We start from the raw sequence: 6,010 nt of genomic DNA, 5'->3' as shown, positions 1-6,010 counted from the left end.
TTTTTCGTTCCCCAAGAATTATATTGGTTTTGGTTGAGGTATTAAATTTTTTGCTTTTTGTGCCAAGAACGATACATTTTCTTCGAAAATATTTACATCAGATAACAAATGTGAAAAATGGAGCTCGTTTATAAAATTTGCTGTTGGAATATCATCGGAGGATATTTGTTTTAAATTTAAATAGGATTTGAGTAGTTCGATGGTATACCTTTGAGTATATTCCATCATCTTTGAAACACCGTTAATAAAAAGTTGAATATTTTTTCAGGAAGCTTTACATTGATGCGTAAATCGGTTACAAAAAAGGAAAGTTCATCTTTGATTTTATTTACAGTAATAGGTTCTATGTAAAACAATGGATTTTGAATTAAACTCGGTAAAGATTCTTCCTCCATCAGAACATCTGTTCCTTCTGAAACAATTTGTGAGGAAGACGAAGAAATATTCAAATTAATGGAAAAATATCAGAATGTTTACTTTTTAAACGACGTTTTAAGCTATGAAATTGGTGAAATAATAAGTGAAGTTTACTGAAAAAATGTTGTACCCAAATCTTTTTTCTGGTTTCGAAACGTAAAGCGTAGGAACATACATCATTCTAGTTCGCGCGCGCAGCGTAAGGAAGCGGCCTCTTAGTTGTAATCTATGTTTTTACGACGGTCCCGTTTTTTCTAGGTTTACTGAAACACCTATAGGAAGGCCCCATGTTTTTAGGTTTACCCAAAGCTAGGGACAATCCCCCAGCCCGGTCCGCAATGCGAAGCGTAAGGACCATATATCATGGTAGTTCGAACGCGTAGCGTGAGGAGGCGGCCTTTTAATTCTGATGTATGTTTCTGAGACGGCCCCGTTTTTCTAGCTCTTATCAAAGATCTAGGAGACGGCCCCGTGTTTCTAAGATTACCCAAAGCTGGGGACGATCCTCGCAATTTGGCATATGCCAAATTAGAAACCGCCAAGTGTTACAAACCGCTAAATGGTAGACCGCCAAAACGAATACCGCGAAATGGTTTACTGGGAGCGGTTATACAATCGAATTCAAATTGTTTTTGTTTACCCTGCATTTCAACTTTGATAAAGAACTTAAATCATTATTTTAAAAAATTTGCAATTTAGAGCTATCAAGTTTTCATCTTGGTTTTTTAACCTACATAGCAAATTTTAATTGTTTTAGTCCTTGGATTCAGACACTGATATCTAATTTGGCACAGGCCTGCCTGATAAAGGTATTTCTGATATTGATGCACAACTCACCAACTGCTACTTCATCCCTTACTTGTGTCGGAAGTATTCTGGCACATCCGGCGATGAATCCGTCGTCGTAGGGAACTGCATTGGTACACGCAGAAAAATTTATTTTAATATCAATAATATTTGGGCCGAAAATAATAAAAATTTTGGTTGGGAAAAAGCAGAAATATATTTTTGTCTATATTAATAAAAAACGCTACTTGGAATTAAACTTATCGTTTATGTTTAAGTAATATAGGCCCTTTTTGAAAATGAACCATATTTATAATTTCATAATAATAAAATTTTGGGTAAAATGGAAAAAAATAGATTTGAAAGAAAATTTATTTTCGATGTTCAAAATTATAATTTTTTTTGTGGTTTTGAAAATTAAAATTTGATTTGTAACAATGCAATGTATTTTGGAACATATTAGTTGATAATGTTTTCAGTTTCTGCTGTATTAATATACACATGTTTTTTTATGTTTCTTTATTTATTCACTCCGGGGTCACGGGGTATCACTAACAATCATTAATTGACTCCTCCAGCTGGCTTTGGGGACAACACCAAACCATTATTTCAACCGGCGATGCTGCTGGTGGCAAAGGCCAACTCGGGAAGGGCCTCTTCATGACCGTCCATGCCGGGTCGACAGAATTTCGGCCCTATGGAGTTGGATGTCGAGGTCATCTATTCTGCCCATCGATCTGTAAAAATTAAATTATTTTCATGTATATTTTACAAAATTTGCTCACGATTTTGAATAATAAAATTAGCTTACCTGTATATGCGGGTAAAAACATTCATTCAGGACCGGATCAAGATAACTCCATCAAAAGGTATCCATCCGTTTTTTCTGCTGCTCTAAAAGCCAGGCTGTGTTCCGGCATGCACTCACCAGGAACACTGACCCGTTCGTGCCTGTATGCCCGAACCATGTTCCCGGTTCCGAGGTTCTCTGCAAACAAAATAAGTTTAAAAGATATAAAATATAACTCAAGTTTTGAAATCTACCGGTATCTGGTCCAGCAAGAACGGTGAATGCCGCTTTTTTATTATTTCCCACGTTCCACAGTTCTCCGGCTTTGTACCGTACAGCTTGTCGGGCCATCCTGTTGTTGTTTTGTTCAGTCGGGTGCTGGAAAATTTTCCGTTTCCGTTTTTTCACTTATCGTTTTTAAGTTGCACGTTCAATGAAATAAACCGAATTTTGGTTGCAAATTAAACCAAATTTTATTTGTAAGTGATAAAAAATGCGTGTGTATAAATAACAAAATTTAGTTATTATTCTCGATCTAATTTTTCGTGAAAGCTATCAAAAAATCTGCATCAAATACACAAAATATAATAACAAAACGTTTTGTTGAAACCATCCCCCATTCTTTTTCTGCGTGTAGCCATCGGGTATCTTGCTGCTTCGGACATGACGAACAATTCCTTTTTAGGTTTATTGCGAAGTGTTTGAAAACAATTAGAACCGTTTCAACAAGGAATTTCAAAACCAAAAATCAGCGAAAGTGTCACCAACTAAAAAGCAGGAATACTAATTTTCACCCAACAAAACAGTTCTCCGCTAACAACTTCGTTTGGAGGGTAAATCTGACACAATGGTGGTAATAGAATCCGATTTGCCAACAACAAAAATCCCCCAAAAAACAGTTCTCCGCTTGAAGAGCAGGTTTGGCGTATTGACAAGCCGTGATTTTTTCATAAACTTGAGTTGTCTATATTAAACTTAAGTTTGGGGGGTGGAAGTTCTCAAGTTTGGGTATTTTTGATTTTCAGTGTATATGCCCTTGCATACGCAATATCTCGTATTGATATAAAATATAAGAAATAACTTCTTGAAACATAGAGCTTGACTTGAGTTGACAAAGACTTGACATATTCCTGCAGTGAAAAATCGGTATCATATCATGTTTAGATTTCAGTGATTTTAGATTCTTGCAAGAAAAAAAAATCCTTCATGCCTACATCTGTTGAGGGATTGTTTTCTCAGCAATTCAATAGCACATTAAAATTGATTTTGTACTATATTCATCCATTTAAGTTATATTTCAAATCGTTTAAAATTTGAGCCTTAACCCCGGTAGACACAGAATAGCAACGAGATGTCACGATTCAACGCCACTCTCGGAAACTCAATTTGACTTCTGACTTCTGTTCGCACTACCGGAAGCTGCATGATCACGTAGAGGACGGAGATAATTAAATGAAAAATATTTTTACGTTTCATTGCTCCAGAGTCTTTATTATGTCGCTGAAATTAAGAGAATCCTTTGAACAAATTACTCCCAGCCAGACATGATTCATTTGCACACGCTGGCTGCATGGAAATGCACTCATTTATTGAAACAGTAACAAAACTGAGCAAAGCAGCTCGTTTTAAATTCGAAGCGTGATACAATCATTGAATTGTCAAACGCATTTGATTTATATTTTTCGAATAATGATGAATTGTATGTTCCATAATTTGAACAGGAAATTTAATTGCCATTTCCAATTTTGACGGAGGTGTATTTAGGCCGAAAACTTGTTCTCAATTTTCAAATTAGCGGAAATACCAGGAATGAAAAACGCTTCAACCGATTCGCAACTCAACCGTAAGCAACTCGTGGGCCGAAATGTAATTTGTCGCTTCAAGCAGATTAAGTCTTTAACTCAACGACGCTTTTCGATTGCTTGCTTGAGGGTTGAAGTTTTGCGTCAACATTCTGTTTGATGTGGAAATTTTAGCGATTGTCTGTTTTCAAAACCGCCTGTAATGCGCTTGAAGGGATACGATCAATCCATTACTGCATATGTTAAATGCAAGATTTTCAAAAGAACAGTATGAATTTTTTTATCACGATGTTGAAGATTTCAAAAATCTATATCTATATATATAAAAAGCAATTTCTGTATGTTTGTTTGTGTTGAAACTCACTCGCGACGAACGACCGACTGTTTACCGCGACGACTATACGGTACTGACCGCATGGCGAATATAAACAACAACAGAGAGTCTCAAGTGAGAACGTCAATTCGCTATTGTTTCAACAATCGATGAACAGTGAATTCGTAGTGTTCACTGGAAGTGTTGCCAGTTGAACACTACGGAAACCAATAGAGAAGTGTTGCCAATATGGCAGATAATCCATTTATCAATATCAATCACTATTGTAACCTGACCTTTTAACATCACTTGACTTAAATAAAGATGATTACGATATCAGTTTTCCGATACAAACTTGCGTTCTTTATTTTCGATATTACAACAGTTTGTTTGTTTGTTTTTTTGTTTGTCCTCTATAGACTCAGCCGTCTTAACAGCTAGAGATCTGAAATTTGGCATGGATGCTCATTAGGACCAGGGGTGCCAGGTGGTTTCGTCAAAAATCAGGACATCGCGAAGCTAAAAATCAGGATTTTTCAGGACACCTCTGGATTCTTGAAAATATCAAGGATTTCTGCTTAAAATGCATAAATAAAGGTGCAATACAGGTGCTGTAAACGCCTTGATTTATGTAACAACAGTAAGCAGCTTCTTGGCTGGCCTGTAGTTCATATCGAAAAACACCATTTAAATATCATCGCTGATCCGAAGATTGCCATCTGTTGAATGGGTTTATCTATTTTATAACCTACTTATTCAATTTTCTTATAATTTAACTACAAATTCGATTATATTTGTGAAGTTTTTATGAAAATCAGGACAAATCAGGACATTTTGAGGACCAATTTTAGAAAATCAGGACAAATCGAGAGTTTTTGAAAAATCAGGACGGTCTCTCGAAAATCAGGACAAATCCTGATAAATCAGGACACCTGGCACCTCTGATTAGGACCAGGAAAGATGAAAAATGTTTTCAGATTTTCGGATGACCCCTTCTGAAGGGGGTTGTCCATACAAGACAAATATTGTTTTCGCGATATTGAGGGACAAACAACTGATTTCACTTATCCAAATTAAAGTCAGAGATCGGCCAAAGGTGACGTTCATATTAACTTTTCACTGTTAATGCAATATTGTCGTTATTATACATCGGATTCCAATAAAAATTGGTACACGAGAGTTTTTAGGGACGGGCAATCGATTTCAAGTATTGAATTCAGTGCAAGGGGCCGGCATAGGGGGTCGTGCATATAAACCTTTCAATATTTTTGCAATATCGTCGTTATCATACATCGGATTGGGATGAAAATTTGCACACGGTAGCTTTCGGTTACGGGCAATCATTTCAGATGTAAAATGTTTTGCCAGGGGTCGACGAAAGGGGTTGTCCATATATATTGTTTTGATTATAATATAAGTAAAGATAAGCATAGATTAAGAAATCAGTCTGAATGATATTAAGTTGTCGAAGACCGTGAACAATAAAATAAATAAATAGGGGAGAGTGGGGTATCGTGGGCCATGGGGAAACGTGGGCCACTTTTAATATCTCAGATGTGTGTTGAGATAAAAATCTCAAACCAACTGTCATCGTCGTCGCTTTGCGTGAGCATATATTCCTATATGTTGTTGACTGAAATACGCATCATATGCTTCTTTTATTTATCAAGCTAAAAAAAAGTTAGAAAAATTTACTTACATAATTAAAAAAACACCCGCTAATTTCATCGGTGGGGAACCCAAAGTGCATAACAAAAATATGCTCATACGCTTATGATCTTAGTTTTAACATGATCTTTCACGTGGAAAAGGAATTTTTGATGAAACATAAATAAGTCACACAAACGCAACCAATTTGCAAATCATAGCTTGTGGGGAATCGTGGGCCACACATCTTGAATC

General features: G+C 36.2%; 1 long non-coding RNA gene across 1 annotated transcript; it reads right to left on the bottom strand.

Moving 5' to 3' along the window:
- Positions 1-1,561: 1,561 nt before the first annotated feature.
- LOC129739983 (uncharacterized) lies at positions 1,562-2,383 on the bottom strand. The gene is made up of 3 exons (XR_008736051.1): positions 2,248-2,383; positions 2,015-2,191; positions 1,562-1,940 (listed from the first exon to the last, which is right to left on the bottom strand). It is a non-coding gene; the product is annotated as an uncharacterized LOC129739983 (long non-coding RNA).
- Positions 2,384-6,010: the final 3,627 nt, after the last annotated feature.

This window comes from Uranotaenia lowii, chromosome 1 (assembly GCF_029784155.1).
Source record: "Uranotaenia lowii strain MFRU-FL chromosome 1, ASM2978415v1, whole genome shotgun sequence".
NCBI lineage: Eukaryota > Metazoa > Arthropoda > Insecta > Diptera > Culicidae > Uranotaenia > Uranotaenia lowii.
This window is presented reverse-complemented; position numbering and strand designations above follow the sequence as displayed.